Raw genomic sequence first — 12,132 nt, 5'->3', positions numbered from 1 at the left:
AATACATGTTTGCTCTTTGACAATTGTGATGATATGAAGGTTAATCTGACACTGTGTCGACAGGGCTACTCTGTTCAATGGAGACTGGGAACATTTGGAGGATGAAAAGGTGAGGAAAGGCTTACGTTTTCCTAGAATCCCACATCCAAAGTTACTAGGAGGTGAGCTTTGGTAGGGTTCACTGCCAAGGGCTGAACACGTGTGTGTGTGTGTGTGTGTGTGTGTGTGTGTGTGTGTGTGTGTGTGTGTGTGTGTGTGTGTGTGTGTGTTTGTGTGTCGGCTGTCTTTATGAATGTCCACCTGAGGAGAGGCTGTTTCCTCTGTCACGGTAAATGCCTATACAGCTCTCACAGTGTCAGCACCAGTATCGTGCTGTCTTTGGGGTGGTCGCACTCAAGAGGCCCCCTGTTTCATAGCTCCTCAGGTTGCCCCCTGCCATGCCTGCCTAAAAGAAAGAGCCTCTCTGTCTTTGTGCTCTGGAAACATCAGTAAAATACTTGAGCCAAGTTTGGTTGTGTTTCAACTGCTAAAGCAAATATTGGTTGTTGGTTATATTTAGTATTGGAGTGCCAAACACTTACTGTACTGCAAGAAGGGCAATTCAAGAAAAATAATTAATGGATGCTTCTTATTATAGAAGAATATTCTTGTGAAGCACCATAATTAAACTCTTTAACTGAAGTGAGTTAAATGAGAATCTACCCTCAGAGCCCTCATTTTTGAATTACTTGAGTTTTGTTGAATGTTGTTTTCAAAACGTTATTTGTAGTAGTATTACTTTTATTATTGGGGGCATTTTTTTTTAAGATGGTACAATCAAGGTGTCCTTGTACAAGCCACTTAACCACCAGCTGCTCAGAGTTGCTTCGTGGCCAATAATTTAAGACTAGTTATTTTGGGCAGCTTCCAGTTGCCAGAGTATACAACTGTGGGAATGTGCACAGCAGTGCTCCATTGGCGTTCAGTGCTTGAATACAGGCTAAGCTTCACTGTCACATCATTTCAGCCCAAGGTTCCACAAAATTTCCCTCAATCTGTGCTCTGTGCTTTAGAAGCATTGTGTATCCGCTTAGACAGCGATAGTGATCTCCAGCCAATTAGGTTTGAAGAACCAGATAATTGGTGGTCTCCTTTTGTCAGTGCGTTCATTACCCTAATCATGGCGAGCGGAGGAGCTACCAACGTGCATATGTGCGCAATAATTGTTTTATTGTTTTTGTGAGCTGGACTGTGGAGGGAAATTGAATGTGTGATGTGGAAGAGGGGGAATTGGCGAAGGAGGGGATGCAGGCTGTTATCTAATATGTGTTCAAGCTTTCACCTGCAGATGCAACAAAGCCAGGCAAACCAGATGAGGGAGGGGCTTACGTAAATTAATTTCCCATTAATGTTTTCTTTGTCTTCCTATATGCTGCACTTCCTCTTACACTCAAACTCACTCACACCCCTGCATCCCTTTATTCTCTTAGATCTCACTCAGCCCTGTCTTTCTCTGTCTCTCCATCCCTCCCACCCTTTCTTGCTTTATCTCTAACCCTCTTTGTCCTGTACATCGATGCATGCAGTAATGCTATAGATACATGACGTCACTCTGCTGTTTGCACTCATTACTCTTGTGGCCTAGTGCACTGTGCTCGTGGGGGGGGGGCAGATGGATTTTTCTGCTGTAGTGTGCATAGGTAGTGGATCATCCGCCTTTGTCTGTCTCTTCTGTCTGTTTCACCCTCAACTCCCTCTGTCTTGTGTATCTTTCTTTGTTGCCACTCTTTCTGCCTTTGTCTGTTTCTTTTGTTTTCAGTTTCACACTTATTTTGCTCTCCCCCCATTTTTTTCCACTCATTTCCTTCTTTTGCTTCTGTTAATCCCTCTACACCTTGCCACACATATCTCTTCTCTTCCTGTTACTCTCAGCACTTAGTCAAATTTGAGTGATGGAGCCTCCTCTTTGCCATATAGTGCACTAATAACCGACCCTGTGGTCTAATGTGCAGGATGTCTTCAGCCACTAAGACCCCTCTGGGAGGTGTCAGTGCCTCTCAGTGATGGGGTGTACATATATGCCCATATGGTCCCTTGTGGATGTGCATTACACTGGTACTGCAGTGTAAATATCATTCACTGCAGAGGAGAAAATGGAACATTAAAGCCGATGAGATATGGCCAAATGGACCACTGTATCTAAATAATTCTGTTGTGCATTAACAAAAAGGGCAAAAGAAAATCCCTTCCTGATTCCTTAAATATGACGTTAATAGACACAGTTGATGAGAACATTAGTACGGCTGCTGTATGTGAGTGGCCATGTGCTTGTGGTATTTTCAGGGCTACAACACAGATTCTCATGCTAATGTGAAGTTTTCCTGTGATATACGAGATGGGAGGAAGGCAACCTAAAAGAAAAATGTGAGTCGAACCCCTCAACCCTCAACGGGGCAATGAGAGATGATGGGTGGTGACAATACACCCTTCAAACAAAAATGCGCTTCCTCTGCAATGGCCCTCCATCTCTTATCCCAGGGCCTTCTCACAGCTGTCTGTACCACGGGGCTCCCGTATGAGAACCTTCGGAGGCTCCAGGACCCCACTAAGCAGCCCTCCCCAAATGGAGGGCTGTCACCATGGGCTGCCTCAACCATTGAGCCCCTCTGCTGGGCCTCTGACCAGGATCCACAGGAAAGCATAGGGAAACTGTAGAAGTCTTTTCGTATGATGTGGCCAGTCTTGACATGAACCAAATTTGACAACAGCAAATTACCGCCAATGAAGGGCACAGTGGCCTGAGGCAAGCTATCACACAGTGGACAGCACAATGACTAGTACAAAGCTGCTGTCCTCCTGCATTAGCTGTGTCTAATTTTTATTTTACTTGCTCTCTGCATCTTTTGCTCCCTCGCTGCTGTCATTACTCCTGTCATGCTGAATGAAACGCTTAACTGGGCACATGCAGACAACGTGTCAATTATTGATCTTGTGTTAATTAATTTTTGAATTTTACGTGAGCATCTCTTCCTAATTGAATGTTTAAGTTTTTGCTTTGCTCACGCCAAGCTGAGACAATTGTTTGTCTGCTATTGATTTCAACCAGGCATAATCAATCCCTCTAGTCTTGGTGCCGCGGGAAAGACAAATGAGTAATTTGAGAGTTGCAGGACGACTGGCAGGGAAGAAGTTCGACCCTGTCTGCCATTCCATCCCTTATTGATCCTATGCTGTTTCTTACAGCTTACTTTATATAATGCCAGTTACTTGTAATCTCACCACTCTGGCAGAGGTGCAAGATGGCCCTGGGTGGTCGCTGATGACAGTGTACCATGCATTATGTAACCCACGCTGATGGAGTTGTGATTAGAAGCTGATAAGGGCATGTGATCCTCGCAGAGGAATTAACACATGGCTCACTTCACCCCTGATCCTTCTTCCACTTCACATAAACCAAATTAATACTAACAATGTGCAAGCAGGTAGGCAGTAGCGGCAGCCCAGGCTTCTAGTGCAACAGGGGACAATGCCATTGTTCTCTTACTCCCTCCCTCCCTTACTCCCCCAACAAATTATAAGTACCCCACTGAGCTTAAGGAAGCTTGTCGCCCTCGATTCCATGAAATTATACACATCTAAACTGTCTTCTCAGATGGCCGAGAAAAGAAAAATGTTTCCTTTTTTGTCTTTACCCTTTTGTCCTTGCAGTCCATGATTGTCTTCTAATTGATGGTGCTTTGAGGTTAATATTCATCACTGATTTTTCCCATGCTGCTGATGGTCTGTGGGCTGATTGGCTGGACAGGGTCTCTGGGAAGGTGCTGACACAAATAAGCACAGAGCCAACTTGACACCTGTAAAAAGTAATGAGATCTGAAACCTGAAAATACAGTATAATTCTCAGTCTAAGTCTGAGATCTGTACATTGTGAAAAAATAGGAGCATTTTTTTGTTGTTAGTTGCTTTAAAAGCTGTGGATCTGCAGTAAAAACGTAAAGAAAGAAATTGACATAAAAAGATGCATGCATACCATTTTGTGTTTGGGAAGGTCACCTCAACATTTAGCATAGTCTGGGAGCAGGTGCGTGTGCTGCAGAGGGGGGTGTCATGGAGTAAAGTGGAATGATATAGAAATGATGAGCAAGCACAAACAAGACAATTGAGTATGTGAGCTCAAAGGTCGGGGCAACTTAATTTTCCATGCATCGTAATCAGAATTGAAATAACTATTCACTTATTGAATCCATATCTTTATTCCCCACAAATCAAAGCAGATGCCCACTTTTTGAATTTTGAAGAACATCATTAACCTAATGTCTGCAGATTTATTTTGTCGTTATGCATCAGCCCTTCAGCATAACCCTCAGCTTCCATCAGTATCTTCTTCAAAGTTGTGTGACAGCACCCAACCTCTGTTGTATGCCCTTGACTGTCACTTTCCATAATCTCCATCCATCCTTAAAAAATGGCTATTGAGTGGAAAGGTGCAACAGAGAAACACATTAACCTTCATAATCCTCATCACCGTCACCGTGTATTTATGTGAGCTACCCCACCTTCGTCATTTTTTGATTTCTCAAGAGATCTTTTGATTTCTCCCTTTGCATGCGATGCATTGTCCTCCTTTGAACTTGCATTCAGTGTGGAGAAACAATGCACACTTGAATGAATTTGCCTTGCAGTTGACTATTTGCATATCTGTTCAGCTAAGGATGTTTTCATCATTTTTCATTGATCAACATATCTAGAAGTGCTCACCAGGATTAATTAAAGCCATTTATCTGCTAAAGGTCCCTGCTGTGCCTAAGGACATCACCATTTGTCTTTGTGATGATTACTGCTTGGGGTAGAAAGGAAAATCTAGTCTTCACTGAAATGCCATTCATATAAAGGAGTCCTCACATTTGGTGACAAAGGAGCAGTGAAAAACCAATTCTGCAAGAATGTAAGGTGCTGGCACCGATGATGTTGTGTGCATCAACTCGCCGAGCGTATTGTCCTCACCGAACCTCCTCTCGTTCACATCACTCTCCTCTCGCCCACCCCGTTCCGTCTTGCTCTTGCATAATAGCTGCTGTGGCCATGAGCAAGTAGCAGCAGCAATGAGCTCACAGCAGCTCACCCCGCCCACCCAGCCCTGGCTGGGCTCAGCGTTACTGAAAAGCTGCCAGTATTTCATCATCCTCCCTGTCTCCCCTCGATGACCCCTGCTATAGCTATGCCCTCAGTCGCCTCAGGGTGGCAGTGCAACCATGCATTTTTCTCCCCCCCCCCTCCCCTGTTCAGCCCAGACACATTGTCCTCATTGACTCGGTGTGTGTGTGTGTGTGTGAGTGTGTGTGTGTGTCTAACGGCTGGCAGGAACACCAACCGCCTGGAGTCGGCAACGCTCTCTCTACAACAGTCTGGCACTGGCTAACACTAGTAGACACAAGGGAGGGAGAGAGAGGAGAGAATGAGGGAGGGGAAGAAGAGAGGCTGCGGAAAAAAAGGACAAAGAAAAAAGGAGGTAAAATTCAGTGCAGAAGTAGGTAATGTATAGACTGATGAAATGAAAAAGTGAGAGACTTTATGGGATGCTGTGGAGCTTAAGCTATTTAGGCAAGGGGTAGGGAACAAAAGTGATTCGGTACAAAGATAAAAAAAAAAAAGACAAGACAATGAAAAAATTCTATATAAAAACACGGACAAAAGGCTGCTGTAAAGAAAAATGAGGTGTGAATACAATAGGTAGGAAACCAATGAAGAAGAAGACAGAAAGAGGCTGAGAAAGAACACGATAAGACAGTGAGGGAGCATCTACACAGTGATGGATTTATGTGTTTAGGCAGAAATAATTAGCAATGCAGATTGCATCAGTCTACGAATCTGACAACAGCTGGCCATAGATGAAAGTAGCTGTCTGTATGTTTAAGTTGGGTTACAAAAAACAGAGCTCTAGGTATGTGGATTAAGTGTAAATGTTGAGAAGAAGTGTCAGGCTGGCCGGGCAAGGGTAGAAGGGTGGCAATGTGTATTTTAATGGACGTAAAGGGGCATAAGTGGAGGAAGGAGAGGGGCTCTTCAGTTAGCACCTGTCGCGTGCTGGCCCAGGGGAGGTTTGTGTGTGTGTGTGTGTGTGTGTGTGTGTGTGTGTGTGTGTGTAGTGGGGTGACTTAGGGGAGGAGGGGAAAAGTGGGAAGGAAAAAGTGTTGGAATTCAGCCCAATCCCTTGAGGTTACCCCCCTCCAATGTCGCCCACCACCCCCCAAATGATTCCTCGTCTCTCTTATATAACCTTGCGATCCATTCACTTATTAAAGAAGCAGGCACAAGAGGAAGACACCAACAGACAAGCACAATGTGCATGTGCACGCGGCATAGTGTGGCAAGGTGTTGGAGGTATGGTGGGCAGAGTCGAAGATGTTGGCCGATGTCCAGAGGAGGATTATATCACTTCCTTGTTGCTCTCTACTCTCTACCTCCCTGTTGCTTTCTTTTGCTTACAATACAGGGAAATCTAGTGCAGTCCCAACTGAGCCAGCGCTTCCCCTTCCTCTCCCTGGCATCTCTGCACTGGCAGCTGCATGTCTGCTAGGGATTCGGCTTGGTTAGTAATTTACACGATCGTAATCCAACGGCACATCCTATTAATAAAAACGGAATATCTTTACGTACTGGGAAGTAATTTGTGGATATGCCTCTTTTCATCACGACCAGTTTTAAGGCCCTCCTTCTCAAGAGCTTCACCTGTAAGGTCGCTGAGCAGTAGCACTGGGAATTTTGAAGGTTGGGTGCTTTGTTCAAGTCCACCTCTAGGCACTGGTATTAAGTGGAGACTTTTATTTCATCAATTCTAGCTTTTTTTCTCGTAGTTTTAACTCGGTGCTGTTAAATCCTTATTGACTCTTCATATATCATTTTTATGTCCTGGAAGTGCTTAGCAATTTCCTGGAGCTGTAAAGGTAATAAAAGCATTTGATCCCAAAATGATTCGTATCATTTTCAGACATTCACCCATAAAGGCTCAAGGATCCCCAATAAAAAGTGTTAAAGTGAGTTGTCTGGACACTTTCACTGTGCCGTGACCCCCCGCTGTGACCTTTTGACCTGCAGAGTGTACACACAATGGGGTGCAATGAAACACCAGGGATGTGGTAAAATACTAGAACTTCCCTATGTCAATGACTTTATGGGCCAGAGAGAGAAGGAAGGGGAGGTTGAAAAAAAAAGGGATGAGAGGACAATGAAGTGAGCAGTGGTGGTGTTGGTTAAAAACAAAAAAATAAAATACTGGGACATGAACACACACCACACACATCATACACATCATACAAATACACAGTAGCCTGGTTTCCTGTTGTTTTGGTCAAAGTGACAGAGTTGGGATCTCCCAAGTAATTAAGAAATTTAATTACAATTCAATTGGGAGTGGTAAGGAAATAAGTTCCCATGTTTCCATGCTGACAGGCAGAGAGCAGCACTCCAAAGCACCGAAGTGAAAAAAAATCTAGGGCTGAGACACTGCTGGGAACCTCCAACTTGGTCATGACAGCTGACAACGGAGGTGACATTGAACGTGGCATGAAAGCATCCTGTCAGATGTGATAGTGCTGACGTGGTGTTTTAAAGCTTTTTTACCCTAGAAGAATCATGATGCGATTTTTCAGAGTTTTCTTCTCAACTTCAAACACGGCTTCATGTCTGTGAACGTAGAATAGATAAGAAACTGTGCTGAACACTAAAAATGTCCCAAGAACTGGCATCGGGGCTGATCTGAGCATGTTTCAGTTGGCTAAAATAAAGCAGATCACATAATAAATAAATCAAAATCTTAATCAGGACATCCCATCTAAACACTAAAACAAATGCAGTGTACGTTACAGTCTGTCTGATTGACATAGATTCTTATGACGTGAAATCCACTTGGGTTGGAAATAGAAAACACCCAGACTCAACTGCGGTCAACAAGCCATTAATCCTGCCTGGCAAACACACAGATGTGCAGCAAACAACACAATCCAATCACGTCTCCAAGCCATGGAATGCACTCAGATGCCATAACAATATACGACATCAAAGCCGGAACGGTTGTAAGCTCCAAGGGGTTGAATAACCCTGAGATTAGTGCTGTAAGTCATGGCAGCCACCCCTGCTCAGGGACCCAGACGTCATAAATGTCCCCAGACACTTAGAGCTGGTGTTGAGCTTGGCTTCGCTGACCCCAGGGGCTTAGAATTTTTAGTTATTTGACTCCAGAACTTAGTTTGTGCTTGTGTCACGTTGAGTATTCAAAGAGCAGCGGGGCTTTGTTTCAGACACTGATTTCTGACTTCCAGGTCAGGGAGGGACTGTGTGAATAGCAGCAGCTGTGTAGTGCCTCCTGGTGTGTGGTTGCACTTATGTCTAGACCCTGAGACCGTCTACCGGTCTCCATAACCTTCAAGAGTTGAGATATCCTTGAGTAGCTCTAATCTGCAACAATGGAAAATAGTCGTTTAGCGTCTGGCATTTTTGTCCTGCATGATTATTGATATATGTAAATGTTGACCCAGTTGAGGCATAAGCCAATTTAATTACTGGATTCTTGGGTTGTCTCTTAGTATTGTTCTGGTCTGTCCACTGTGAATTGTTAATCATGAAATGAAAATCCACTGAAGAGGCATTTCAAACCTCTGCCAAAATTTGACATCTGAGTAGAAAACTCACATTTGAAATTATTACTTGACCTCGCTAGCGTACACTTGGAATCAAGTCATCTCCCTTATGATATTGATATTTTGTGTTTATCCATTTTGTTTGTTTTGAATTATGGGTAAACATCACCATTTGTGTAATGGCAATAATCCCACATCTGGATCACTCTTAGATTGTCATTCTAGTCAATGACCATTCAAAACCATTTTTTGGCTTTGAATGGTCAAGGGGGAAAAGAAATCTTTGGCAGTGTGTCTGAGCTACATTTTGTTTTTGTATTTCTTAGTTTACATTGATGAATCTAGTTTGTGCTACTAAAAAAAAAGGCTGTTTCTGTCCTGGCAGCTTTTGCCAGGACAAGAGGTCTGTGCTCCACCACTGTGACTAACAGGTGTATATATTACATCAGGACCACCCTATGGGCAAAATACACCCAAAGTACACGCACACACCAAAAGGCACACACAAAAGATTGCTCAGAATTAAGTGCAGCCCAACGACTGTAGTTGCTGAATGAAACAGGTTTAGATGAAAGAGGTCCATTTTGACATCTGCCGACTGCTGAGCCTCAGCTGGAAGCTCCAGACATGGGGTCTGTGCCAGCAGGGCAGATGCTGAAGCCAGGCCACCTGATAGGGAAGAAAACATGTGAAAAGCAAGAGGATGTGACAAGATAATAGAGAATAGCACTGATGGGTTTGAACAAGAAAAACAACACGGTAAGCTTTCCTTTTAGCTCTGGTGCATTTTCTTTTCTCTTCCTAAACTCTGCCTCTCTCACAGACACACACAATCACATTAGCATAATCCTACCCATGAGCGTGGGAGTCATGGTTATGCTCCCAGGCAGTCGGTGACTTATGTTGTGTGTCTCTAATCATATTACAGTTAGCTGTAGGCTGATGATCTTGGCATGGTCTCTTCTGATATGCATGTTAGAATCAACACTCAGCACTGGAAGGATGCTTAGCGCTGAACATTTCAGACTCTTTGTTGGACAGCTGTTGACTGATATTTTTGGTTCCGTTTTTGTAATTGTAGCACTCCCAAGAACTGCTTGTTCATAAAATATTAATCAACAACGACTCATTCAAACTCTGCGGTCTGTGGACACCACATTTGTAAGCATGTGGGTCTTCTGCCTACATCCTAGTCTGTTTTTTCCTATTTTAAAGCAGATATTTCATCTTTTTGTAGCGGGAGAAGAACATGCTTACTGAGTAAGTTATGGTCAAAAGCAAAGATTCAGCAGGTAAAAACATTGATTTTCTGCTGTGTGTGTGTGTGTTGTCAGATTGGTAGAGTGATGCAATCTGCATTGCTTATTCTTTCTGCCTAAACACATGAATCATTCACTGTGTAGATGCTCCCTCGCTGTCTTATCCTGTACTTTCTCATCCTCTTTGTTTCCACTTGTTGGAGACTGTGGTGCAGGAGGTAGAATGGTAGCCCACCAATCTCACGGTTCTTAGTTCGATCGCCGGCTTCACTGTTCACATGTGAAAGTGTCCTTCAAGACACTGAACCCCAACTTAGTTCCTCCTGGTGAGTGTTGACCAACTGGATAGCAATAGCCCCCTTTGTGTGTGTGTGTGTGATTGATTGTGAGTGCGAATGAGTGAATGAGAAGCAGTGTAAAGCACTTTGAGTTCCAATAGGTAGAAAAGGGCTCTATCAAAGCAGACCATTTACCATCTTCCACTCTTTGTCCTTTTCAACACCCTCCTCACTTCACTCGTACTAATCTTTCACCTCTTCTAATCTTTGTTCTCTTACATTTTCCTCAAGTTCTCCTGCCATCTTTCCATCACACTCCTTGCACCTGTCAATACATTGGCATCCTTATCTTTAATCACACTAACCTGCTGCACATCTTTCCCATATCTATCTCTCTGCCTCACCAACCTGTACAAATCCACCTCTCCCTACTTATTGCACAAACTGTAACTTTATACTGACATGTCAGTTCAGGGATTATTTACCATTATGTCCTTTTGCACACTCCATGGAAAGTAAACATGTTAACGCCTCATTAGTTGTCTTCCACTGGCAAGCCATGGCATTAACCACCTTTGTGACTGACTAATTTAGCACAACCCAAATTCCTCAAACTATGTGCTAGTGAGACTGGTAATAAAACAGCCCATGCACCTAATTTTTGGTTTTCTGCCCCCAAAAATGTAATTTATCACTTAAAAAAATATAAAGCACGGAAAAAACTAATAACATTTGTGTTTTGAAAACTTCAAACTGCTCTAAATATATCTGCATGTCTCCTTTCCACGTTTCTAACCGTGATTTAAGCATGTCAGTCAGACAACAATAAAAACGGCAACACAAAAGCACAAAAAGACATTTAACTTCCCCATTGAAGTGCTGAGATTAGATCCTGGTACTGTTTGTTTTTATGGGCCTTAGTCTGGAGTCCATGGAAAAGGTTTTTCAGATGTAGGTTGTGAACACCAGAAGGCTGGTAACTTAAATGCTTGGGCCAGCTGAAAAATGTTAATCAGTAAAATTAGGTTCCTACATTCTATACATGTCTATGGCTTTGAGTGGCTTTTTAGCAACACAGGTGGTGCAGTAGTGTTTCTCCCAGGTTCATCAGTAGGTTTGCAAAATAAGCTGTTCCCTGGATAAACATTTGCAAAAGAAAAATGAGTAACACGTGTTCATCCTATATGAGGATGGTGACAGGTTTGTTAGAGTAGTAATACAGAGATCAAGAGCAGATAGATAAACTACAAACAAATCTTTAATCACATTTAAAGAGTTGAGGAGGAAGGTCTGTGTTGACTTAGCAGCACAAAGAGATCCGCTTGTTTGCTGCTCCTTAAGTGAAGTGGAACACACCAGTTAAACTCTATCAGATGGCTGGGGTGTTTTATAATGTTCAGCATAAGGCCCTCATCTGTTTTGTAACCCACACAGTTGCATAGGCGTAATGCGTGCGCACACACAATAGTATTGATATTACTATATCGACCTACACATCCTCTTTGATGGTCCACACACACACACATACAAGGCTTTCTGGAAGTCACAAAATCGTGGTCATGGTGATGGTTCCCAGGAGCCAGGCGGATTCACTGCTCCATCATCACACAGAAGGCATCCATCATCATCACCACCACCACCTGACAAAGAGAGGAATCCACACACAGGAAGTCAGCAGTGTTGCTAACGGATTCAGCGTACGTTCCAACCACACGTGCACTTGGTGTGTGTTCCCAGCTCCCTGCACTGGTAGCCGAGCACACACAGGACGAACTCCTCGGTCCCACTTCTCACCCTCCATGACATCACAGCACCATATGAACTTGAGTGACAGGCGGTCTGTTTGTTTTCCTCTTCAAGACAGAGTCCATTTCCTGTGCTCCCTTTGTTTTAGAGTGTAGATTTAAAAAAGTTCTCCCTTTTAAATGCTGTGTTTACATTGTGTGAGCGCTTTGAGGGAAAGCACAAAGCCGCCACACA

This window comes from Channa argus, chromosome 17, assembly GCF_033026475.1.
Source record: "Channa argus isolate prfri chromosome 17, Channa argus male v1.0, whole genome shotgun sequence".
In the NCBI taxonomy this organism is placed as follows: Eukaryota; Metazoa; Chordata; class Actinopteri; order Anabantiformes; family Channidae; genus Channa; species Channa argus.
Note: the sequence above shows the minus strand (reverse complement) of the source record.